General features: G+C 48.3%; 27 non-coding genes across 27 annotated transcripts; all 27 read left to right on the top strand.

Moving 5' to 3' along the window:
• Positions 1 to 1933: 1933 nt before the first annotated feature.
• On the top strand, positions 1934 to 2006 carry TRNAN-AUU (transfer RNA asparagine (anticodon AUU)). Its single transcript has one exon. It is a non-coding gene; the product is annotated as a tRNA-Asn (tRNA).
• Positions 2007 to 2521: 515 nt separating this feature from the next.
• On the top strand, positions 2522 to 2594 carry TRNAI-UAU (transfer RNA isoleucine (anticodon UAU)). The gene has a single exon. It is a non-coding gene; the product is annotated as a tRNA-Ile (tRNA).
• A 3308-nt stretch (positions 2595 to 5902) lies between these two features.
• On the top strand, positions 5903 to 5975 carry TRNAI-UAU (transfer RNA isoleucine (anticodon UAU)). The gene has a single exon. It is a non-coding gene; the product is annotated as a tRNA-Ile (tRNA).
• Positions 5976 to 6490: 515 nt separating this feature from the next.
• Positions 6491 to 6563, top strand: TRNAN-AUU (transfer RNA asparagine (anticodon AUU)). Its single transcript has one exon. It is a non-coding gene; the product is annotated as a tRNA-Asn (tRNA).
• Positions 6564 to 7225: 662 nt separating this feature from the next.
• Positions 7226 to 7298, top strand: TRNAN-AUU (transfer RNA asparagine (anticodon AUU)). Its single transcript has one exon. It is a non-coding gene; the product is annotated as a tRNA-Asn (tRNA).
• An 809-nt stretch (positions 7299 to 8107) lies between these two features.
• TRNAI-UAU (transfer RNA isoleucine (anticodon UAU)) lies at positions 8108 to 8180 on the top strand. The gene has a single exon. It is a non-coding gene; the product is annotated as a tRNA-Ile (tRNA).
• Positions 8181 to 8695: 515 nt separating this feature from the next.
• On the top strand, positions 8696 to 8768 carry TRNAN-AUU (transfer RNA asparagine (anticodon AUU)). The gene has a single exon. It is a non-coding gene; the product is annotated as a tRNA-Asn (tRNA).
• A 662-nt stretch (positions 8769 to 9430) lies between these two features.
• On the top strand, positions 9431 to 9503 carry TRNAN-AUU (transfer RNA asparagine (anticodon AUU)). The gene has a single exon. It is a non-coding gene; the product is annotated as a tRNA-Asn (tRNA).
• A 515-nt stretch (positions 9504 to 10018) lies between these two features.
• Positions 10019 to 10091, top strand: TRNAI-UAU (transfer RNA isoleucine (anticodon UAU)). The gene has a single exon. It is a non-coding gene; the product is annotated as a tRNA-Ile (tRNA).
• A 74-nt stretch (positions 10092 to 10165) lies between these two features.
• On the top strand, positions 10166 to 10238 carry TRNAN-AUU (transfer RNA asparagine (anticodon AUU)). The gene has a single exon. It is a non-coding gene; the product is annotated as a tRNA-Asn (tRNA).
• A 515-nt stretch (positions 10239 to 10753) lies between these two features.
• On the top strand, positions 10754 to 10826 carry TRNAN-AUU (transfer RNA asparagine (anticodon AUU)). The gene has a single exon. It is a non-coding gene; the product is annotated as a tRNA-Asn (tRNA).
• Positions 10827 to 11341: 515 nt separating this feature from the next.
• TRNAI-UAU (transfer RNA isoleucine (anticodon UAU)) lies at positions 11342 to 11414 on the top strand. The gene has a single exon. It is a non-coding gene; the product is annotated as a tRNA-Ile (tRNA).
• A 74-nt stretch (positions 11415 to 11488) lies between these two features.
• On the top strand, positions 11489 to 11561 carry TRNAN-AUU (transfer RNA asparagine (anticodon AUU)). The gene has a single exon. It is a non-coding gene; the product is annotated as a tRNA-Asn (tRNA).
• Positions 11562 to 11928: 367 nt separating this feature from the next.
• Positions 11929 to 12001, top strand: TRNAI-UAU (transfer RNA isoleucine (anticodon UAU)). The gene has a single exon. It is a non-coding gene; the product is annotated as a tRNA-Ile (tRNA).
• Positions 12002 to 12075: 74 nt separating this feature from the next.
• TRNAN-AUU (transfer RNA asparagine (anticodon AUU)) lies at positions 12076 to 12148 on the top strand. Its single transcript has one exon. It is a non-coding gene; the product is annotated as a tRNA-Asn (tRNA).
• Positions 12149 to 12955: 807 nt separating this feature from the next.
• TRNAN-AUU (transfer RNA asparagine (anticodon AUU)) lies at positions 12956 to 13028 on the top strand. The gene has a single exon. It is a non-coding gene; the product is annotated as a tRNA-Asn (tRNA).
• Positions 13029 to 13543: 515 nt separating this feature from the next.
• On the top strand, positions 13544 to 13616 carry TRNAN-AUU (transfer RNA asparagine (anticodon AUU)). The gene has a single exon. It is a non-coding gene; the product is annotated as a tRNA-Asn (tRNA).
• Positions 13617 to 14131: 515 nt separating this feature from the next.
• Positions 14132 to 14204, top strand: TRNAI-UAU (transfer RNA isoleucine (anticodon UAU)). Its single transcript has one exon. It is a non-coding gene; the product is annotated as a tRNA-Ile (tRNA).
• A 73-nt stretch (positions 14205 to 14277) lies between these two features.
• On the top strand, positions 14278 to 14350 carry TRNAI-AAU (transfer RNA isoleucine (anticodon AAU)). The gene has a single exon. It is a non-coding gene; the product is annotated as a tRNA-Ile (tRNA).
• Positions 14351 to 14716: 366 nt separating this feature from the next.
• TRNAI-UAU (transfer RNA isoleucine (anticodon UAU)) lies at positions 14717 to 14789 on the top strand. Its single transcript has one exon. It is a non-coding gene; the product is annotated as a tRNA-Ile (tRNA).
• Positions 14790 to 14863: 74 nt separating this feature from the next.
• Positions 14864 to 14936, top strand: TRNAN-AUU (transfer RNA asparagine (anticodon AUU)). Its single transcript has one exon. It is a non-coding gene; the product is annotated as a tRNA-Asn (tRNA).
• Positions 14937 to 15596: 660 nt separating this feature from the next.
• On the top strand, positions 15597 to 15669 carry TRNAN-AUU (transfer RNA asparagine (anticodon AUU)). The gene has a single exon. It is a non-coding gene; the product is annotated as a tRNA-Asn (tRNA).
• Positions 15670 to 16184: 515 nt separating this feature from the next.
• Positions 16185 to 16257, top strand: TRNAI-UAU (transfer RNA isoleucine (anticodon UAU)). Its single transcript has one exon. It is a non-coding gene; the product is annotated as a tRNA-Ile (tRNA).
• Positions 16258 to 16330: 73 nt separating this feature from the next.
• Positions 16331 to 16403, top strand: TRNAI-AAU (transfer RNA isoleucine (anticodon AAU)). Its single transcript has one exon. It is a non-coding gene; the product is annotated as a tRNA-Ile (tRNA).
• A 1834-nt stretch (positions 16404 to 18237) lies between these two features.
• On the top strand, positions 18238 to 18310 carry TRNAN-AUU (transfer RNA asparagine (anticodon AUU)). The gene has a single exon. It is a non-coding gene; the product is annotated as a tRNA-Asn (tRNA).
• Positions 18311 to 19851: 1541 nt separating this feature from the next.
• TRNAN-AUU (transfer RNA asparagine (anticodon AUU)) lies at positions 19852 to 19924 on the top strand. Its single transcript has one exon. It is a non-coding gene; the product is annotated as a tRNA-Asn (tRNA).
• A 1688-nt stretch (positions 19925 to 21612) lies between these two features.
• Positions 21613 to 21685, top strand: TRNAN-AUU (transfer RNA asparagine (anticodon AUU)). Its single transcript has one exon. It is a non-coding gene; the product is annotated as a tRNA-Asn (tRNA).
• The last annotated feature ends 1249 nt before the right edge of the window (positions 21686 to 22934 follow it).

Here is a 22934-nt window from a genome sequence, read left to right as displayed (position 1 = left end):
CCTGACGAACATCTAATTTTTGGGCTTCCGTGGCGTAAAGGTTAGCGCGTTCAGTTTATAGCCGAAAGGTTGGTGGTTCGAGCCCACCCGGGAGAGATGTTGTGGGGTCTCAGATGTAGCGTAAAAAGTCATAAGTTTTCCACAATACCTGACAACCATTTAATTTCTGAGCTTCCGTGGCTCAATGGTTAGCGCGTTCGGCTGTTATCCTAAAGGTTGGTGGCTCAAGCCCACGCGGGAACGGTGGTGTTAAGTTTTATAAGTAACTTAAAAAGTCATAGTTTCTCCGCAATACCTGACAACCAGTTTATTTCTGAGCTTCCGTGGCTCAATGGTTTGCGCGTTCAGCTGTTAACCGAAAGGTTGGTGGTTCGAGCCCATCCGGGAGCGGTGTTGTGAGGTCTTAGATGTGACGTAAGGAGTCAGTGTTTTTGCACAATACCAGACGAACATTTAGTTTTTGGGCTTCCGTGGCGCAATGGTTAGCGCGTTCGGCTGTTAACCGAAAGGTTGGTGGTTCGAGCCCATCCGGGAGCGGTGTTGTGAGGTCTCAGATGTGACGTAAAAAGTCAAAGTTTTTCCACAATACCTGACGTCCATTTAATATTTGGGCTTCCGTGGCGCAACGGTTAGCGCCTTCGGCTGTTAACCGAAAGGTTGGAGGTTCGAGCCCATCCGGGAGCGGTGTTGTGAGGTCTCAGATGTGACGTAAAAAGTCAAAGTTTTTCCACAATACCTGACGTCCATTTAATATTTGGGCTTCCGTTGCGCAATGGTTATGGCGTTCAGCTGTTAACCGAAAGGTTGGTGGTTCGAGCCCACCCGGGAGCGGTGTTGTGAGGTCTCAGATGTAACGTAAAGAGTCAGTGTTTTTGCACAATACCAGACGAACATTTAATTTTTGGGCTTCCGTTTCGCAATGGTTAGCGCGTTCGGCTGTTAACCGAAAGGTTGGTGGTTCGAGCCCATCCGGGAGCGGTGTTGTGAGGTCTCAGATGTGACGTAAAAAGTCAAAGTTTTTCCACAATACCTGACGTCCATTTAATATTTGGGCTTCCGTGGCGCAACGGTTAGCGCCTTCGGCTGTTAACCGAAAGGTTGGTGGTTCGAGCCCATCCGGGAGCGGTGTTGTGAGGTCTCAGATGTGACGTAAAAAGTCAAAGTTTTTCCACAATACCTGACGTCCATTTAATATTTGGGCTTCCGTGGCGCAACGGTTAGCGCCTTCGGCTGTTAACCGAAAGGTTGGTGGTTCGAGCCCATCCGGGAGCGGTGTTGTGAGGTCTCAGGTGTGACGTAAAAAGTCAAAGTTTTTCCACAATACCTGACGTCCATTTAATATTTGGGCTTCCGTGGCGCAACGGTTAGCGCCTTCGGCTGTTAACCGAAAGGTTGGTGGTTCGAGCCCATCCGGGAGCGGTGTTGTGAGGTCTCAGATGTGACGTAAAAAGTCAAAGTTTTTCCACAATACCTGACGTCCATTTAATATTTGGGCTTCCGTGGCGCAATGGTTAGCGCGTTCGGCTGTTAACCGAAAGTTTGGTGGTTCGAGCCCACCCATGAGAGGTGTTGTAGGGTCTCAGATGTAACGTAAAAAGTCAGGGTTTTTCCACAATACCTGACGAACGTTTTTTTTTGGGCTTCCGTGGCGCAATGGTTGGCGCGTTCAGCTGTTAACCGAAAGGTTGGTGGTTCGAGCCCACCCGGGAGAGATGTTGTGGGGTCTCAGATGTGACGTAAAAAGTCAAAGTTTTTCCACATTACCTGACGTCCATTTAATATTTGGGCTTCCGTGGCGCAATGGTTAGCGCGTTCGGCTGTTAACCGAAAGGTTGGTGGTTCAAGCTCACCCAGGAGAGGTGTTGTGGGGTCTCAGATGTAGCGTAAAAAGTCATAAGTTTTCCACAATACCGGACAACCATTGAATTTCTGAGCTTCCGTGGCGCAATGGTTAGCGCGTTCGGCTATTAACCGAAAGGTTGGTGGTTCGAGCCCACCCGGGAGCGGTGTTGTGAGATATCAAATGTAACGTAAAAAGCCAAAGTTTTTCAACAATACTTGACGACCATTTAATTTTTGGGCTTGCGTTGTGCAATAGTTAGCGCGTTCGGCTGTTAACCGAAATAATGGTGGTTCGAGCCCATCAGTGAGCGGTGATGTGAGGTCTCAGATGTGACGTAAAAAGTCAAAGTTTTTCCACAATACCTGACGTCCATTTAATATTTGGGCTTCCGTGGCGCAATGGTTATCGCGTTCAGCTGTTAACCGAAAGGTTGGTGGTTCGAGCCCACCCGGGAGCGGTGTTGTGAGGTCTCAGATGTAACGGAAAAAGTCAGTGTTTTTGCACAATACCTGACGTCCATTTAATATTTGGGCTTCCGTTGCGCAATGGTTATCGCGTTCAGCTGTTAACCGAAAGGTTGGTGGTTCGAGCCCATCCGGGAGCGGTGTTGTGAGGTCTCAGATGTAACGTAAAAAGTGGGTGTTTTTCCACAATGCCTGACGAACATCTAATTTTTGGGCTTCCGTGGCGTAAAGGTTAGCGCGTTCAGTTTATAACCGAAAGGTTGGTGGTTCGAGCCCACCCGGGAGAGATGTTGTGGGGTCTCAGATGTAGCGTAAAAAGTCATAAGTTTTCCACAATACCTGACAACCATTTAATTTCTGAGCTTCCGTGGCTCAATGGTTAGCGCGTTCGGCTGTTATCCGAAAGGTTGGTGGCTCAAGCCCACGCGGGAACGTTGGTGTTAAGTTTTATAAGTAACTTAAAAAGTCATAGTTTCTCCGCAATACCTGACAACCAGTTTGTTTCTGAGCTTCCGTGGCTCAATGATTTGCGCGTTCAGCTGTTAACCGAAAGGTTGGTGGTTCGAGCCCATCCGGGAGCGGTGTTGTGAGGTCTTAGATGTGACGTAAAGAGTCAGTGTTTTTGCACAATACCAGACGAACATTTAGTTTTTGGGCTTCCGTGGCGCAATGGTTAGCGCGTTCGGCTGTTAACCGAAAGGTTGGTGGTTCGAGCCCATCCGGGAGCGGTGTTGTGAGGTCTCAGATGTGACGTAAAAAGTCAAAGTTTTTCCACAATACCTGACGTCCATTTAATATTTGGGCTTCCGTGGCGCAACGGTTAGCGCCTTCGGCTGTTAACCGAAAGGTTGGTGGTTCGAGCCCATCCGGGAGCGGTGTTGTGAGGTCTCAGATGTGACGTAAAAAGTCAAAGTTTTTCCACAATACCTGACGTCCATTTAATATTTGGGCTTCCGTGGCGCAACGGTTAGCGCCTTCGGCTGTTAACCGAAAGGTTGGTGGTTCGAGCCCATCCGGGAGCGGTGTTGTGAGGTCTCAGATGTGACGTAAAAAGTCAAAGTTTTTCCACAATACCTGACGTCCATTTAATATTTGGGCTTCCGTGGCGCAATGGTTAGCGCGTTCGGCTGTTAACCGAAAGGGTGGTGGTTCGAGCCCATCCGGGAGCGGTGTTGTGAGGTCTCAGATGTGACGTAAAAAGTCAAAGTTTTTCCACAATACCTGACGTCCATTTAATATTTGGGCTTCCGTGGCGCAACGGTTATTGCCTTCGGCTGTTAACCGAAAGGTTGGTGGTTCGAGCCCATCCGGGAGCGGTGTTGTGAGGTCTCAGATGTGACGTAAAAAGTCAAAGTTTTTCCACAATACCTGACGTCCATTTAATATTTGGGCTTCCGTTGCGCAATGGTTATGGCGTTCAGCTGTTAACCGAAAGGTTGGTGGTTCGAGCCCACCCGGGAGCGGTGTTGTGAGGTCTCAGATGTAACGTAAAGAGTCAGTGTTTTTGCACAATACCAGACGAACATTTAATTTTTGGGCTTCCGTGGCGCAATGGTTAGCGCGTTCGGCTGTTAACCGAAAGGTTGGTGGTTCGAGCCCATCCGGGAGCGGTGTTGTGAGGTCTCAGATGTGACGTAAATAGTCAAAGTTTTTCCACAATACCTGACGTCCATTTAATATTTGGGCTTCCGTGGCGCAACGGTTAGCGCCTTCGGCTGTTAACCGAAAGGTTGGTGGTTCGAGCCCATCCGGGAGCGGTGTTGTGAGGTCTCAGATGTGACGTAAAAAGTCAAAGTTTTTCCACAATACCTGACGTCCATTTAATATTTGGGCTTCCGTGGCGCAATGGTTAGCGCGTTCGGCTGTTAACCGAAAGGTTGGTGGTTCGAGCCCATCCGGGAGCGGTGTTGTGAGGTCTCAGATGTGACGTAAAAAGTCAAAGTTTTTCCACAATACCTGACGTCCATTTAATATTTGGGCTTCCGTTGCGCAATGGTTTTGGCGTTCAGCTGTTAACCGAAAGGTTGGTGGTTAGAGCCCACCCGGGAGCGGTGTTGTGAGGTCTCAGATGTAACGTAAAGAGTCAGTGTTTTTGCTTAATACCAGACGAACATTTAGTTTTTGGGCTTCCGTGGCGCAATGGTTAGCGCGTTCGGCTGTTAACCGAAAGGTTGGTGGTTCGAGCCCATCCGGGAGCGGTGTTGTGAGGTCTCAGATGTGACGTAAAAAGTCAAAGTTTTTCCACAATACCTGACGTCCATTTAATATTTGGGCTTCCGTGGCGCAACGGTTAGCGCCTTCGGCTGTTAACCGAAAGGTTGGTGGTTCGAGCCCATCCGGGAGCGGTGTTGTGAGGTCTCAGATGTGACGTAAAAAGTCAAAGTTTTTCCACAATACCTGACGTCCATTTAATATTTGGGCTTCCGTTGCGCAATGGTTATGGCGTTCAGCTGTTAACCGAAAGGTTGGTGGTTAGAGCCCACCCGGGAGCGGTGTTGTGAGGTCTCAGATGTAACGTAAAGAGTCAGTGTTTTTGCACAATACCAGACGAACATTTAATTTTTGGGCTTCCGTGGCGCAATGGTTAGCGCGTTCGGCTGTTAACCGAAAGGTTGGTGGTTCGAGCCCATCCGGGAGCGGTGTTGTGAGGTCTCAGATGTGACGTAAAAAGTCAAAGTTTTTCCACAATACCTGACGTCCATTTAATATTTGGGCTTCCGTGGCGCAACGGTTAGCGCCTTCGGCTGTTAACCGAAAGGTTGGTGGTTCGAGCCCATCCGGGAGCGGTGTTGTGAGGTCTCAGATGTGACGTAAAAAGTCAAAGTTTTTCCACAATACCTGACGTCCATTTAATATTTGGGCTTCCGTTGCGCAATGGTTATGGCGTTCAGCTGTTAACCGAAAGGTTGGTGGTTAGAGCCCACCCGGGAGCGGTGTTGTGAGGTCTCAGATGTAACGTAAAGAGTCAGTGTTTTTGCACAATACCAGACGAACATTTAATTTTTGGGCTTCCGTGGCGCAATGGTTAGCGCGTTCGGCTGTTAACCGAAAGGTTGGTGGTTCGAGCCCATCCGGGAGCGGTGTTGTGAGGTCTCAGATGTGACGTAAAAAGTCAAAGTTTTTCCACAATACCTGACGTCCATTTAATATTTGGGCTTCCGTGGCGCAACGGTTAGCGCCTTCGGCTGTTAACCGAAAGGTTGGTGGTTCGAGCCCATCCGGGAGCGGTGTTGTGAGGTCTCAGATGTGACGTAAAAAGTCAAAGTTTTTCCACAATACCTGACGTCCATTTAATATTTGGGCTTCCGTGGCGCAATGGTTAGCGCGTTCGGCTGTTAACCGAAAGTTTGGTGGTTCGAGCCCACCCATGAGAGGTGTTGTAGGGTCTCAGATGTAACGTAAAAAGTCAGTGTTTTTGCACAATACCAGACGAACATTTAATTTTTGGGCTTCCGTGGCGCAATGGTTAGCGCGTTCGGCTGTTAACCGAAAGTTTGGTGGTTCGAGCCCATCCGGGAGCGGTGTTGTGAGGTCTCAGATGTAACGTAAAAAGTGGGTGTTTTTTCACAATGCCTGACGAACATCTAATTTTTGGGCTTCCGTGGCGTAAAGGTTAGCGCGTTCAGTTTATAACCGAAAGGTTGGTGGTTCGAGCCCACCCGGGAGAGATGTTGTGGGGTCTCAGATGTAGCGTAAAAAGTCATAAGTTTTCCACTATACCTGACAACCATTTAATTTCTGAGCTTCCGTGGCTCAATGGTTAGCGCGTTCGGCTGTTATCCGAAAGGTTGGTGGCTCAAGCCCACGCGGGAACGTTGGTGTTAAGTTTTATAAGTAACTTAAAAAGTCATAGTTTCTCCGCAATACCTGACAACCAGTTTATTTCTGAGCTTCCGTGGCTCAATGGTTTGCGCGTTCAGCTGTTAACCGAAAGGTTGGTGGTTCGAGCCCATCCGGGAGCGGTGTTGTGAGGTCTTAGATGTGACGTAAAGAGTCAGTGTTTTTGCACAATACCAGACGAACATTTAATTTTTGGGCTTCCGTGGCGCTATGGTTAGCGCGTTCGGCTGTTAACCGAAAGGTTGGTGGTTCGAGCCCATCCGGGAGCGGTGTTGTGAGGTCTCAGATGTGACGTAAAAAGTCAAAGTTTTTCCACAATACCTGACGTCCATTTAATATTTGGGCTTCCGTGGCGCAACGGTTAGCGCGTTCGGCTATTAACCGAAAGGTTGGTAGGTCGAGCCCACCCGGGAGCGGTGTTGCGAGATCTCAAATGTAACGTAAAAAGCCAAAGTTTTTCAGCAATACCTGACGACCATTTAATTTTTGGGCTTCCGTGGCGCAATGGTTAGCGCGTTCGGCTGTTAACCGAAAGGTTGGTGGTTTGAGCCCATCCGGGAGCGGTGTTGTGAGGTCTCAGATGTGACGTAAAAAGTCAAAGTTTTTCCACAATACCTGACGTCCATTTAATATTTGGGCTTCCGTTGCGCAATGGTTATCGCGTTCAGATGTTAACCGAAAGGTTGATGGTTCGAGCTCACCCGGGAGCGGTGTTGTGAGGTCTCAGATGTAACGTAAAAAGCCAGTGTTTTTGCACAATACCAGACGAACATTTAATTTTTGGGCTTCCGTGGCGCAATGGTTAGCGCGTTCGGCTGTTAACCGAAAGGTTGGTGGTTCGAGCCCATCCGGGAGCGGTGTTGTGAGGTCTCAGATGTAACGTAAAAAGTCGGTGTTTTTCCACAATGCCTGACGAACATCTAATTTTTGGGCTTCCGTGGCGTAAAGGTTAGCGCGTTCAGCTTATAACCGAAAGGTTGGTGGTTCGAGCCGACCCGGGAGAGATGTTGTGGGGTCTCAGATGTAGCGTAAAAAGTCATAAGTTTTCCACAATACCTGACAACCATTTAATTTCTGAGCTTCCGTGGCTCAATGGTTAGCGCGTTCGGCTATTAACCGAAAGGTTGGTGGTTCGAGCCCATCCGGGAGCGGTGTTGTGAGGTCTCAGATGTGACGTAAAAAGTCAAAGTTTTTCCACAATACCTGACGTCCATTTAATATTTGGGCTTCCGTTGCGCAATGGTTATGGCGTTCAGCTGTTAACCGAAAGGTTGGTGGTTAGAGCCCACCCGGGAGCGGTGTTGTGAGGTCTCAGATGTAACGTAAAGAGTCAGTGTTTTTGCACAATACCAGACGAACATTTAATTTTTGGGCTTCCGTGGCGCAATGGTTAGCGCGTTCGGCTGTTAACCGAAAGGTTGGTGGTTCGAGCCCATCCGGGAGCGGTGTTGTGAGGTCTCAGATGTGACGTAAAAAGTCAAAGTTTTTCCACAATACCTGACGTCCATTTAATATTTGGGCTTCCGTGGCGCAACGGTTAGCGCCTTCGGCTGTTAACCGAAAGGTTGGTGGTTCGAGCCCATCCGGGAGCGGTGTTGTGAGGTCTCAGATGTGACGTAAAAAGTCAAAGTTTTTCCACAATACCTGACGTCCATTTAATATTTGGGCTTCCGTGGCGCAATGGTTAGCGCGTTCGGCTGTTAACCGAAAGTTTGTTGGTTCGAGCCCACCCATGAGAGGTGTTGTAGGGTCTCAGATGTAACGTAAAAAGTCAGTGTTTTTGCACAATACCAGACGAACATTTAATTTTTGGGCTTCCGTGGCGCAATGGTTAGCGCGTTCGGCTGTTAACCGAAAGTTTGGTGGTTCGAGCCCATCCGGGAGCGGTGTTGTGAGGTCTCAGATGTAACGTAAAAAGTGGGTGTTTTTTCACAATGCCTGACGAACATCTAATTTTTGGGCTTCCGTGGCGTAAAGGTTAGCGCGTTCAGTTTATAACCGAAAGGTTGGTGGTTCGAGCCCACCCGGGAGAGATGTTGTGGGGTCTCAGATGTAGCGTAAAAAGTCATAAGTTTTCCACAATACCTGACAACCATTTAATTTCTGAGCTTCCGTGGCTCAATGGTTAGCGCGTTCGGCTGTTATCCGAAAGGTTGGTGGCTCAAGCCCACGCGGGAACGTTGGTGTTAAGTTTTATAAGTAACTTAAAAAGTCATAGTTTCTCCGCAATACCTGACAACCAGTTTATTTCTGAGCTTCCGTGGCTCAATGGTTTGCGCGTTCAGCTGTTAACCGAAAGGTTGGTGGTTCGAGCCCATCCGGGAGCGGTGTTGTGAGGTCTTAGATGTGACGTAAAGAGTCAGTGTTTTTGCACAATACCAGACGAACATTTAATTTTTGGGCTTCCGTGGCGCTATGGTTAGCGCGTTCGGCTGTTAACCGAAAGGTTGGTGGTTCGAGCCCATCCGGGAGCGGTGTTGTGAGGTCTCAGATGTGACGTAAAAAGTCAAAGTTTTTCCACAATACCTGACGTCCATTTAATATTTGGGCTTCCGTGGCGCAACGGTTAGCGCGTTCGGCTATTAACCGAAAGGTTGGTAGGTCGAGCCCACCCGGGAGCGGTGTTGCGAGATCTCAAATGTAACGTAAAAAGCCAAAGTTTTTCAGCAATACCTGACGACCATTTAATTTTTGGGCTTCCGTGGCGCAATGGTTAGCGCGTTCGGCTGTTAACCGAAAGGTTGGTGGTTTGAGCCCATCCGGGAGCGGTGTTGTGAGGTCTCAGATGTGACGTAAAAAGTCAGAGTTTTTCCACAATACCTGACGTCCATTTAATATTTGGGCTTCCGTTGCGCAATGGTTATCGCGTTCAGCTGTTAACCGAAAGGTTGATGGTTCGAGCTCACCCGGGAGCGGTGTTGTGAGGTCTCAGATGTAACGTAAAAAGCCAGTGTTTTTGCACAATACCAGACGAACATTTAATTTTTGGGCTTCCGTGGCGCAATGGTTAGCGCGTTCGGCTGTTAACCGAAAGGTTGGTGGTTCGAGCCCATCCGGGAGCGGTGTTGTGAGGTCTCAGATGTAACGTAAAAAGTCGGTGTTTTTCCACAATGCCTGACGAACATCTAATTTTTGGGCTTCCGTGGCGTAAAGGTTAGCGCGTTCAGCTTATAACCGAAAGGTTGGTGGTTCGAGCCGACCCGGGAGAGATGTTGTGGGGTCTCAGATGTAGCGTAAAAAGTCATAAGTTTTCCACAATACCTGACAACCATTTAATTTCTGAGCTTCCGTGGCTCAATGGTTAGCGCGTTCGGCTATTAACCGAAAGGTTGGTGGGTCGAGCCCACCCGGGAGCGGTGTTGCGAGATCTCAAATGTAACGTAAAAAGCCAAAGTTTTTCAGCAATACCTTACGACCATTTAATTTTTGGGCTTCCGTGGCGCAATGGTTAGCGCGTTCGGCTGTTAACCGAAAGGTTGGTGGTTCGAGCCCATCCGGGAGCGGTGTTGTGAGGTCTCAGATGTGACGTAAAAAGTCAAAGTTTTTCCACAATACCTGACGTCCATTTAATATTTGGGCTTCCGTTGCGCAATGGTTATCGCGTTCAGCTGTTAACCGAAAGGTTGATGGTTCGAGCCCACCCGGGAGCGGTGTTGTGAGGTCTCAGATGTAACGTAAAAAGCCAGTGTTTTTGCACAATACCAGACGAACATTTAATTTTTGGGCTTCCGTGGCGCAATGGTTAGCGCGTTCGGCTGTTAACCGAAAGGTTGGTGGTTCGAGCCCATCCGGGAACGGTGTTGTGAGGTCTCAGATGTAACGTAAAAAGTCGGTGTTTTTCCACAATGCCTGACGAACATCAAATTTTTGGGCTTCCGTGGCGTAAAGGTTAGCGCGTTCAGCTTATAACCGAAAGGTTGGTGGTTCGAGCCCACCCGGGAGAGATGTTGTGGGGTCTCAGATGTAGCGTAAAAAGTCATAAGTTTTCCACAATACCTGACAACCATTTAATTTCTGAGCTTCCGTGGCTCAATGGTTAGCGCGTTCGGCTATTAACCGAAAGGTTGGTGGGTCGAGCCCACCCGGGAGCGGTGTTGCGAGATCTCAAATGTAACGTAAAAAGTCAGAGTTTTTCCACAATACCTGACGTCCATTTAATATTTGGGCTTCCGTTGCGCAATGGTTATCGCGTTCAGCTGTTAACCGAAAGGTTGATGGTTCGAGCTCACCCGGGAGCGGTGTTGTGAGGTCTCAGATGTAACGTAAAAAGCCAGTGTTTTTGCACAATACCAGACGAACATTTAATTTTTGGGCTTCCGTGGCGCAATGGTTAGCGCGTTCGGCTGTTAACCGAAAGGTTGGTGGTTCGAGCCCATCCGGGAGCGGTGTTGTGAGGTCTCAGATGTAACGTAAAAAGTCGGTGTTTTTCCACAATGCCTGACGAACATCTAATTTTTGGGCTTCCGTGGCGTAAAGGTTAGCGCGTTCAGCTTATAACCGAAAGGTTGGTGGTTCGAGCCGACCCGGGAGAGATGTTGTGGGGTCTCAGATGTAGCGTAAAAAGTCATAAGTTTTCCACAATACCTGACAACCATTTAATTTCTGAGCTTCCGTGGCTCAATGGTTAGCGCGTTCGGCTATTAACCGAAAGGTTGGTGGGTCGAGCCCACCCGGGAGCGGTGTTGCGAGATCTCAAATGTAACGTAAAAAGCCAAAGTTTTTCAGCAATACCTTACGACCATTTAATTTTTGGGCTTCCGTGGCGCAATGGTTAGCGCGTTCGGCTGTTAACCGAAAGGTTGGTGGTTCGAGCCCATCCGGGAGCGGTGTTGTGAGGTCTCAGATGTGACGTAAAAAGTCAAAGTTTTTCCACAATACCTGACGTCCATTTAATATTTGGGCTTCCGTTGCGCAATGGTTATCGCGTTCAGCTGTTAACCGAAAGGTTGATGGTTCGAGCCCACCCGGGAGCGGTGTTGTGAGGTCTCAGATGTAACGTAAAAAGCCAGTGTTTTTGCACAATACCAGACGAACATTTAATTTTTGGGCTTCCGTGGCGCAATGGTTAGCGCGTTCGGCTGTTAACCGAAAGGTTGGTGGTTCGAGCCCATCCGGGAACGGTGTTGTGAGGTCTCAGATGTAACGTAAAAAGTCGGTGTTTTTCCACAATGCCTGACGAACATCAAATTTTTGGGCTTCCGTGGCGTAAAGGTTAGCGCGTTCAGCTTATAACCGAAAGGTTGGTGGTTCGAGCCCACCCGGGAGAGATGTTGTGGGGTCTCAGATGTAGCGTAAAAAGTCATAAGTTTTCCACAATACCTGACAACCATTTAATTTCTGAGCTTCCGTGGCTCAATGGTTAGCGCGTTCGGCTATTAACCGAAAGGTTGGTGGGTCGAGCCCACCCGGGAGCGGTGTTGCGAGATCTCAAATGTAACGTAAAAAGCCAAAGTTTTTCAGCAATATCTGACGACCATTTAATTTTTGGGCTTCCGTGGCGCAATGGTTAGCGCGTTCGGCTGTTAACCGAAAGGTTGGTGGTTCGAGCCCATCCGGGAGCGGTGTTGTGAGGTCTCAGATGAAACGTAAAAGCCAGTGTTTTTGCACAATACCAGACGAACATTTAATTTTTGGGCTTCCGTGGCGCAATGGTTAGCGCGTTCGGCTGTTAACCGAAAGGTTGGTGGTTCGAGCCCATCCGGGAGCGGTGTTGTGAGGTCTCAGATGTAACGTAAAAAGTCGGTGTTTTTCCACAATGCCTGACGAACATCTAATTTTTGGGCTTCCGTGGCGTAAAGGTTAGCGCGTTCAGCTTATAACCGAAAGGTTGGTGGTTCGAGCCCACCCGGGAGAGATGTTGTGGGGTCTCAGATGTAGCGTAAAAAGTCATAAGTTTTCCACAATACCAGACAACCATTTAATTTCTGAGCTTCCGTGGCTCAATGGTTAGCGCGTTCGGCTATTAACCGAAAGGTTGGTGGGTCGAGCCCACCCGGGAGCGGTGTTGCGAGATCTCAAATGTAACGTAAAAAGCCAAAGTTTTTCAGCAATATCTGACGACCATTTAATTTTTGGGCTTCCGTGGCGCAATGGTTAGCGCGTTGGGCTGTTAACCGAAAGGTTGGTGGTTCGAGCCCATCCGGGAGCGGTGTTGTGAGGTCTCAGATGTGACGTAAAAAGTCAAATTTTTCCACAATACCTGACGTCCATTTAATATTTGGGCTTCCGTTGCGCAATGGTTATCGCGTTCAGCTGTTAACCAAAAGGTTGATGGTTCGAGCCCACCCGGGAGCGGTGTTGTGAGGTCTCAGATGTAACGTAAAAGCCAGTGTTTTTGCACAATACCAGACGAACATTTAATTTTTGGGCTTCCGTGGCGCAATGGTTAGCGCGTTCGGCTGTTAACCGAAAGGTTGGTGGTTCGAGCCCATCCGGGAGCGGTGTTGTGAGGTCTCAGATGTAGCGTAAAAAGTCATAAGTTTTCCACAATACCTGACAACCATTTAATTTCTGAGCTTCCGTGGCTCAATGGTTTGCGCGTTCGGCTGTTATCCGAAAGGTTGGTGGTTCGAGCCCACCCGGGAGCGCTGTTGTGAGGTCTCAGATGTAACGTAAAAAGCCAGTGTTTTTGCACAATACCAGACGAACATATAATTTTTGGGCTTCCGTGGCGCAATGGTTAGCGCGTTCGGCTGTTAACCGAAAGGTTGGTGGTTCGAGCCCATCCGGGAGCGGTGTTGTGAGGTCTCAGATGTAGCGTAAAAAGTCATAAGTTTTCCACAATACCTGACAACCATTTAATTTCTGAGCTTCCGTGGCTCAATGGTTAGCGCGTTCGGCTATTAACCGAAAGGTTGGTGGGTCGAGCCCACCCGGGAGCGGTGTTGCGAGATCTCAAATGTAACGTAAAAAGCCAAAGTTTTTCAGCAATACCTGACGACCATTTAATTTTTGGGCTTCCGTGGCGCAATGGTTAGCGCGTTCGGCTGTTAACCGAAAGGTTGGTGGTTCGAGTCCATCCGGGAGCGGTGTTGTGAGGTCTCAGATGTGACGTAAAAAGTCAAAGTTTTTCCACAATACCTGACGTCCATTTAATATTTGGGCTTCTGTTGCGCAATGGTTATCGCGTTCAGCTGTTATCCGAAAGGTTGATGGTTCGAGCCCACCCGGGAGCGGTGTTGTGAGGTCTCAGATGTAACGTAAAAAGCCAGTGTTTTTGCACAATACCAGACGAACATTTAATTTTTGGGCTTCCGTGGCGCAATGGTTAGCGCGTTCGGCTGTTAACCGAAAGGTTGGTGGTTCGAGCCCATCCGGGAGCGGTGTTGTGAGGTCTCAGATGTAGCGTAAAAAGTCATAAGTTTTCCACAATACCTGACAACCATTTAATTTCTGAGCTTCCGTGGCTCAATGGTTAGCGCGTTCGGCTATTAACCGAAAGGTTGGTGGGTCGAGCCCACCCGGGAGCGGTGTTGCGAGATCTCAAATGTAACGTAAAAAGCCAAAGTTTTTCAGCAATACCTGACGACCATTTAATTTTCGGGCTTCCGTGGCGCAATGGTTAGCGCGTTCGGCTGTTAACCGAAAGGTTGGTGGTTCGAGTCCATCCGGGAGCGGTGTTGTGAGGTCTCAGATGTGACGTAAAAAGTCAAAGTTTTTCCACAATACCTGACGTCCATTTAATATTTGGGCTTCCGTTGCGCAATGGTTATCGCGTTCAGCTGTTATCCGAAAGGTTGATGGTTCGAGCCCACCCGGGAGCGGTGTTGTGAGGTCTCAGATGTAACGTAAAAAGCCAGTGTTTTTGCACAATACCAGACGAACATTTAATTTTTGGGCTTCCGTGGCGCAATGGTTAGCGCGTTCGGCTGTTAACCGAAAGGTTGGTGGTTCGAGCCCATCCGGGAGCGGTGTTGTGAGGTCTCAGATGTAACGTAAAAAGTCGGTGTATTTCCACAATGCCTGACGAACATCTAATTTTTGGGCTTCCGTGGCGTAAAGGTTAGCGCGTTCAGCTTATAACCGAAAGGTTGGTGGTTCGAGTCCACCCGGGAGAGATGTTGTGGGTCTCAGATGTAGCGTAAAAAGTCATAAGTTTTCCACAATACCTGACAAACATTTAATTTCAAAGCTTCCGTGGCTCAATGGTTAGCGCGTTCGGCTAATAACCGAAAGGTTGGTGGGTCGAGCCCACCCGGGAGCGGTGTTGCGAGATCTCAAATGTGACGTAAAAAGTCAAATTTTTCCACAATACCTGACGTCCATTTAATATTTGGGCTTCCGTTGCGCAATGGTTATCGCGTTCAGCTGTTAACCAAAAGGTTGATGGTTCGAGCCCACCCGGGAGCGGTGTTGTGAGGTCTCAGATGTAACGTAAAAGCCAGTGTTTTTGCACAATACCAGACGAACATTTAATTTTTGGGCTTCCGTGGCGCAATGGTTAGCGCGTTCGGCTGTTAACCGAAAGGTTGGTGGTTCGAGCCCATTCGGGAGCGGTGTTGTGAGGTCTCAGATGTAACGTAAAAAGTCGGTGTTTTTCCACAATGCCTGACGAACATCTAATTTTTGGGCTTCCGTGGCGTAAAGGTTAGCGCGTTCAGCTTATAACCGAAAGGTTGGTGGTTCGAGCCCACCCGGGAGAGATGTTGTGGGGTCTCAGATGTAGCGTAAAAAGTCATAAGTTTTCCACAATACCAGACAACCATTTAATTTCTGAGCTTCCGTGGCTCAATGGTTAGCGCGTTCGGCTATTAACCGAAAGGTTGGTGGGTCGAGCCCACCCGGGAGCGGTGTTGCGAGATCTCAAATGTAACGTAAAAAGCCAAAGTTTTTCAGCAATATCTGACGACCATTTAATTTTTGGGCTTCCGTGGCGCAATGGTTAGCGCGTTCGGCTGTTAACCGAAAGGTTGGTGGTTCGAGCCCATCCGGGAGCGGTGTTGTGAGGTCTCAGATGTGACGTAAAAAGTCAAATTTTTCCACAATACCTGACGTCCATTTAATATTTGGGCTTCCGTTGCGCAATGGTTATCGCGTTCAGCTGTTAACCAAAAGGTTGATGGTTCGAGCCCACCCGGGAGCGGTGTTGTGAGGTCTCAGATGTAACGTAAAAGCCAGTGTTTTTGCACAATACCTGACAACCATTTAATTTCTGAGCTTCCGTGGCTCAATGGTTTGCGCGTTCGGCTGTTATCCGAAAGGTTGGTGGTTCGAGCCCACCCGGGAGCGGTGTTGTGAGGTCTCAGATGTAACGTAAAAAGCCAGTGTTTTTGCACAATACCAGACGAACATTTAATTTTTGGGCTTCCGTGGCGCAATGGTTAGCGCGTTCGGCTGTTAACCGAAAGGTTGGTGGTTCGAGCCCATCCGGGAGCGGTGTTGTGAGGTCTCAGATGTAGCGTAAAAAGTCATAAGTTTTCCACAATACCTGACAACCATTTAATTTCTGAGCTTCCGTGGCTCAATGGTTAGCGCGTTCGGGTATTAACCGAAAGGTTGGTGGGTCGAGCCCACCCGGGAGCGGTGTTGCGAGATCTCAAATGTAACGTAAAAAGCCAAAGTTTTTCAGCAATACCTGACGACCATTTAATTTTTGGGCTGCCGTGGCGCAATGGTTAGCGCGTTCGGCTGTTAACCGAAAGGCTGGTGGTTCGAGTCCATCCGGGAGCGGTGTTGTGAGGTCTCAGATGTGACGTAAAAAGTCAAAGTTTTTCCACAATACCTGACGTCCATTTAATATTTGGGCTTCCGTTGCGCAATGGTTATCGCGTTCAGCTGTTATCCGAAAGGTTGATGGTTCGAGCCCACCCGGGAGCGGTGTTGTGAGGTCTCAGATGTAACGTAAAAAGCCAGTGTTTTTGCACAATACCAGACGAACATTTAATTTTTGGGCTTCCGTGGCGCAATGGTTAGCGCGTTCGGCTGTTAACCGAAAGGTTGGTGGTTCGAGCCCATCCGGGAGCGGTGTTGTGAGGTCTCAGATGTAACGTAAAAAGTCGGTGTTTTTCCACAATGCCTGACGAACATCTAATTTTTGGGCTTCCGTGGCGTAAAGGTTAGCGCGTTCAGCTTATAACCGAAAGGTTGGTGGTTCGAGTCCACCCGGGAGAGATGTTGTGGGTCTCAGATGTAGCGTAAAAAGTCATAAGTTTTCCACAATACCTGACAACCATTTAATTTCAAAGCTTCCGTGGCTCAATGGTTAGCGCGTTCGGCTAATAACCGAAAGGTTGGTGGGTCGAGCCCACCCGGGAGCGGTGTTGCGAGATCTCAAATGTGACGTAAAAAGTCAAATTTTTCCACAATACCTGACGTCCATTTAATATTTGGGCTTCCGTTGCGCAATGGTTATCGCGTTCAGCTGTTAACCAAAAGGTTGATGGTTCGAGCCCACCCGGGAGCGGTGTTGTGAGGTCTCAGATGTAACGTAAAAGCCAGTGTTTTTGCACAATACCAGACGAACATTTAATTTTTGGGCTTCCGTGGCGCAATGGTTAGCGCGTTCGGCTGTTAACCGAAAGGTTGGTGGTTCGAGCCCATTCGGGAGCGGTGTTGTGAGGCGTCAGCTGTAACCCAGAATATAAAAGTTTTTCCACAATACCTGAAGACCATTTAATTTTTGGGCTTCCTTTGCGCAATGGTTATCGCGTTCATCTGTTAACCGAATGGTTGGTGGTTCGAGCCCATCCGGGAGCGGTGTTGTGAGGTCTCAGATGTGACGTAAAAAGTCAAAGTTTTTCCACAATACCTGACAACCATTTAATTTCTGAGCTTCCGTGGCTCAATGGTTAGCGCGTTTGGCTGTTAACCGAAAGGTTGGTCGTTCTAGCCCACCCGGGAGCGGTGTTGTGAGATCTCAAATGTAACGTGAAAAGTCAAAGTTTTTCCACAATACCTGACAACATTTTAAATTCTAAGCTTCCGTGGCGCAATGCTTAGTGCGTTCGGCTGTTAACCGAAAGGTTGGTGGTTCGAGCCCATCCGGGAGCGGTGTTGTGAGGCCTCAGATGTGTCGTAAAAAGTCAAAGTTTTTCCACAATACCTGACAACCATAGAATTTCTGAGCTTCCGTGGCTCAATGGTTAGCGCGTTCGGCTGTTTACTGAAAGGTTGGTGGTTCGAGCCCATCCGGGAGCGGTGTTGTGAGGTCTCAGATGTGACGTAAAAAGTCAAAGTTTTTCCACAATACCTGACGACGATATAATTTTGGGCTTCCGTTGCGCAATGGTTATCGCGTTCATCTGTTAACCGAAAGGTTGGTGGTTCGAGCCCACCCGGGAGCGGTGTTGTGAGATCTCAAAAGTAACGTAAAAAGCCAAACTTTTTCCACAATACCTGACAACATTTTAAATTCTAAGCTTCCATTGCGCAATGCTTAGTGCGTTCGGCTGTTAACCGAAAGGTCGGTGGTTCGAGCCCATCCGGGAGCGGTGTTGTGAAGTCTCAGATGTGACGTAAAAAGTCAAAGTTTTTCCAGAATACCTGACGACGATATAATTTTGGGCTTCCGTTGCGCAATGGTTATCGCGTTCATCTGTTAACCGAAAGGTTGGTGGTTCGAGCCCACCCGGGAGCGGTGTTGTGAGATCTCAAAAGTAACGTAAAAAGCCAAACTTTTTCCACAATACCTGACAACATTTTAAATTCTAAGCTTCCATTGCGCAATGGTTATAGCGTTCATCTGTTAACCGAAAGGTTGGTGGTTCAAGCTCACCCAGGAGAGGTGTTGTGGGGTCTCAGATGTAGCCTAAAAAGTCATAAGTTTTCCACAATACCGGACAACCATTGAATTTCTGAGCTTCCGTGGCGCAATGGTTAGCGCGTTCGGCTGTTAACCAAAAGGTTGGTGGTTCGAGCCCACCCGGGAGCGGTGTTGTGAGGTCTCAGATGTAACGTAAAAAGTCGGAGTTTTTCCACAATGCCTGACGAAAATCTAATTTTTGGGCTTCCGTGGCGTAAAGTTTAGCGCGTTCAGCTGTTAACCGAAAGGTTGGTGGTTCGAGCCCACCCGGGAGAGATGTTGTGGGGTCTCAGATGTAGCGTAAAAAGTCAAAAGTTTTCCACAATACCTGACAAACATTTAATTTCTGAGCTTCCGTGGCTCAATGGTTAGCGCGTTCGGCTATTAACCGAAAGGTTGGTGGGTCGAGCCCACCTGGGAGCGGTGTTGCGAGATCTCAAATGTAACGTAAAAAGCCAAAGTTTTTCAGCAATACCTGACGACCATGTAATTTTTGGGCTTCCGTGGCGCAATGGTTAGCGTGTTCGGCTGTTAACCGAAAGGTTGGTGGTTCGAGCCCATCCGGGAGCGGTGTTGTGAGGTCTCAGATGTGACGTAAAAAGTCAAAGTTTTTCCACAATACCTGACAACCATTGAATTTCTGAGCTTCCGTGGCTCAATGGTTAGCGCGTTCGGCTGTTAACTGAAAGGTTGGTGGTTCGAGCCCATCCGGGAGCGGTGTTGTGAAGTCTCAGATGTGACGTAAAAAGTCAAAGTTTTTCCAGAATACCTGACGACGATATAATTTTGGGCTTCCGTTGCGCAATGGTTATCGCGTTCATCTGTTAACCGAAAGGTTGGTGGTTCGAGCCCACCCGGGAGCGGTGTTGTGAGATCTCAAAAGTAACGTAAAAAGCCAAACTTTTTCCACAATACCTGACAACATTTTAAATTCTAAGCTTCCATTGCGCAATGCTTAGTGCGTTCGGCTGTTAACCGAAAGGTCGGTGGTTCGAGCCCATCCGGGAGCGGTGTTGTGAGGCCTCAGATGTGACGTAAAAGTCAAAGTTTTCCCACAATACCTGACGAACGTTTATTTTTTGGGCTTCCGTGGCGCAATGGTTAGCGCATTCGGCTGTTAACCGAAAGGTTGGTGGTTCGAGCCCATCCCGGAGCGGTGTTGTGAGATCTCAGATGTGACGTAAAAAGTCAAAGTTTTTCCAGAATACCTGACGACGATATAATTTTGGGCTTCCGTTGCGCAATGGTTATCGCGTTCATCTGTTAACCGAAAGGTTGGTGGTTCGAGCCCACCCGGGAGCGGTGTTGTGAGATCTCAAAAGTAACGTAAAAAGCCAAACTTTTTCCACAATACCTGACAACATTTTAAATTCTAAGCTTCCATTGCGCAATGCTTAGTGCGTTCGGCTGTTAACCGAAAGGTCGGTGGTTCGAGCCCATCCCGGAGCGGTGTTGTGAGATCTCAGATGTGACGTAAAAAGTCAAAGTTTTTCCACAATACCTGACGACGATATAATTTTTGGGCTTCCGTTGCGCAATGGTTATCGCGTTCATCTGTTAACCGAAAGGTTGGTGGTTCAAGCTCACCCAGGAGAGGTGTTGTGGGGTCTCAGATGTAGCCTAAAAAGTCATAAGTTTTCCACAATACCGGACAACCATTGAATTTCTGAGCTTCCGTGGCGCAATGGTTAGCGCTTTCGGCTGTTAACCGAAAGGTTGGTGGTTCGAGCCCACCCGGGAGCGGTGTTGTGAGGTCTCAGATGTAACGTAAAAAGTCGGAGTTTTTCCACAATGCCTGACGAAAATCTAATTTTTGGGCTTCCGTGGCGTAAAGTTTAGCGCGTTCAGCTGTTAACCGAAAGGTTGGTGGTTCGAGCCCACCCGGGAGAGATGTTGTGGGGTCTCAGATGTAGCGTAAAAAGTCAAAAGTTTTCCACAATACCTGACAACCATTTAATTTCTGAGCTTCCGTGGCTCAATGGTTAGCGCGTTCGGCTATTAACCGAAAGGTTGGTGGGTCGAGCCCACCTGGGAGCGGTGTTGCGAGATCTCAAATGTAACGTAAAAAGCCAAAGTTTTTCAGCAATACCTGACGACCATGTAATTTTTGGGCTTCCGTGGCGCAATGGTTAGCGTGTTCGGCTGTTAACCGAAAGGTTGGTGGTTCGAGCCCATCCGGGAGCGGTGTTGTGAGGTCTCAGATGTGACGTAAAAAGTCAAAGTTTTTCCACAATACCTGACAACCATTGAATTTCTGAGCTTCCGTGGCTCAATGGTTAGCGCGTTCGGCTGTTAACTGAAAGGTTGGTGGTTCGAGCCCATCCGGGAGCGGTGTTGTGAAGTCTCAGATGTGACGTAAAAAGTCAAAGTTTTTCCAGAATACCTGACGACGATATAATTTTGGGCTTCCGTTGCGCAATGGTTATCGCGTTCATCTGTTAACCGAAAGGTTGGTGGTTCGAGCCCACCCGGGAGCGGTGTTGTGAGATCTCAAAAGTAACGTAAAAAGCCAAACTTTTTCCACAATACCTGACAACATTTTAAATTCTAAGCTTCCATTGCGCAATGCTTAGTGCGTTCGGCTGTTAACCGAAAGGTCGGTGGTTCGAGCCCATCCGGGAGCGGTGTTGTGAGGCCTCAGATGTGACGTAAAAGTCAAAGTTTTCCCACAATACCTGACGAACGTTTATTTTTTGGGCTTCCGTGGCGCAATGGTTAGCGCATTCGGCTGTTAACCGAAAGGTTGGTGGTTCGAGCCCATCCCGGAGCGGTGTTGTGAGATCTCAGATGTGACGTAAAAAGTCAAAGTTTTTCCAGAATACCTGACGACGATATAATTTTGGGCTTCCGTTGCGCAATGGTTATCGCGTTCATCTGTTAACCGAAAGGTTGGTGGTTCGAGCCCACCCGGGAGCGGTAATGTGAGATCTCAAAAGTAACGTAAAAAGCCAAACTTTTTCCACAATACCTGACAACATTTTAAATTCTAAGCTTCCATTGCGCAATGCTTAGTGCGTTCGGCTGTTAACCGAAAGGTCGGTGGTTCGAGCCCATCCGTGAGCGGTGTTGTGAGGCCTCAGATGTGACGTAAAAAGTCAAAGTTTTCCCACAATACCTGACGAACGTTTATTTTTTGGGCTTCCGTGGCGCAATGGTTAGCGCATTCGGCTGTTAACCGAAACGTTGGTGGTTCGAGCCCATCCCGGAGCGGTGTTGTGAGATCTCAGATGTGACGTAAAAATTCAAAGTTTTTCCACAATACCTGACGACGATATAATTTTTGGGCTTCCGTTGCGCAATGGTTATCGCGTTCATCAGTTAACCGAAAGGTTGGTGGTTCAAGCTCACCCAGGAGAGGTGTTGTGGGGTCTCAGATGTAGCCTAAAAAGTCATAAGTTTTCCACAATACCGGACAACCATTGAATTTCTGAGCTTCCGTGGCGCAATGGTTAGCGCGTTCGGCTGTTAACCGAAAGGTTGGTGGTTCGAGCCCACCCGGGAGCGGTGTTGTGAGGTCTCAGATGTAACGTAAAAAGTCGGAGTTTTTCCACAATGCCTGACGAAAATCTAATTTTTGGGCTTCCGTGGCGTAAAGTTTAGCGCGTTCAGCTGTTAACCGAAAGGTTGGTGGTTCGAGCCCACCCGGGAGAGATGTTGTGGGGTCTCAGATGTAGCGTAAAAAGTCAAAAGTTTTCCACAATACCTGACAACCATTTAATTTCTGAGCTTCCGTGGCTCAATGGTTAGCGCGTTTGGCTATTAACCGAAAGGTTGGTGGGTCGAGCCCACCTGGGAGCGGTGTTGCGAGATCTCAAATGTAACGTAAAAAGCCAAAGTTTTTCAGCAATACCTGACGACCATGTAATTTTTGGGCTTCCGTGGCGCAATGGTTAGCGTGTTCGGCTGTTAACCGAAAGGTTGGTGGTTCGAGCCCATCCGGGAGCGGTGTTGTGAGGTCTCAGATGTGACGTAAAAAGTCAAAGTTTTTCCACAATACCTGACAACCATTGAATTTCTGAGCTTCCGTGGCTCAATGGTTAGCGCGTTCGGCTGTTAACTGAAAGGTTGGTGGTTCGAGCCCATCCGGGAGCGGTGTTGTGAAGTCTCAGATGTGACGTAAAAAGTCAATGTTTTTCCAGAATACCTGACGACGATATAATTTTGGGCTTCCGTTGCGCAATGGTTATCGCGTTCATCTGTTAACCGAAAGGTTGGTGGTTCGAGCCCACCCGGGAGCGGTGTTGTGAGATCTCAAAAGTAACGTAAAAAGCCAAACTTTTTCCACAATACCTGACAACATTTTAAATTCTAAGCTTCCATTGCGCAATGCTTAGTGCGTTCGGCTGTTAACCGAAAGGTCGGTGGTTCGAGCCCATCCGGGAGCGGTGTTGTGAGGCCTCAGATGTGACGTAAAAGTCAAAGTTTTCCCACAATACCTGACGAACGTTTATTTTTTGGGCTTCCGTGGCGCAATGGTTAGCGCATTCGGCTGTTAACCGAAAGGTTGGTGGTTCGAGCCCATCCCGGAGCGGTGTTGTGAGATCTCAGATGTGACGTAAAAAGTCAAAGTTTTTCCAGAATACCTGACGACGATATAATTTTGGGCTTCCGTTGCGCAATGGTTATCGCGTTCATCTGTTAACCGAAAGGTTGGTGGTTCGAGCCCACCCGGGAGCGGTGTTGTGAGATCTCAAAAGTAACGTAAAAAGCCAAACTTTTTCCACAATACCTGACAACATTTTAAATTCTAAGCTTCCATTGCGCAATGCTTAGTGCGTTCGGCTGTTAACCGAAAGGTCGGTGGTTAGAGCCCATCCGTGAGCGGTGTTGTGAGGCCTCAGATGTGACGTAAAAAGTCAAAGTTTTCCCACAATACCTGACGAACGTTTATTTTTTGGGCTTCCGTGGCGCAATGGTTAGCGCATTCGGCTGTTAACCGAAAGGTTGGTGGTTCGAGCCCATCCCGGAGCGGTGTTGTGAGATCTCAGATGTGACGTAAAAAGTCAAAGTTTTTCCACAATACCTGACGACGATATTATTTTTGGGC

Source organism: Phalangium opilio, unplaced genomic scaffold (assembly GCF_054372755.1).
Source record: "Phalangium opilio isolate 3A_F unplaced genomic scaffold, DU_Popi_V2 ptg000101l_1, whole genome shotgun sequence".
Classification (NCBI taxonomy): Eukaryota; Metazoa; Arthropoda; class Arachnida; order Opiliones; family Phalangiidae; genus Phalangium; species Phalangium opilio.
Note: the sequence above shows the minus strand (reverse complement) of the source record. Positions and strands in the feature narration are given on the sequence as shown.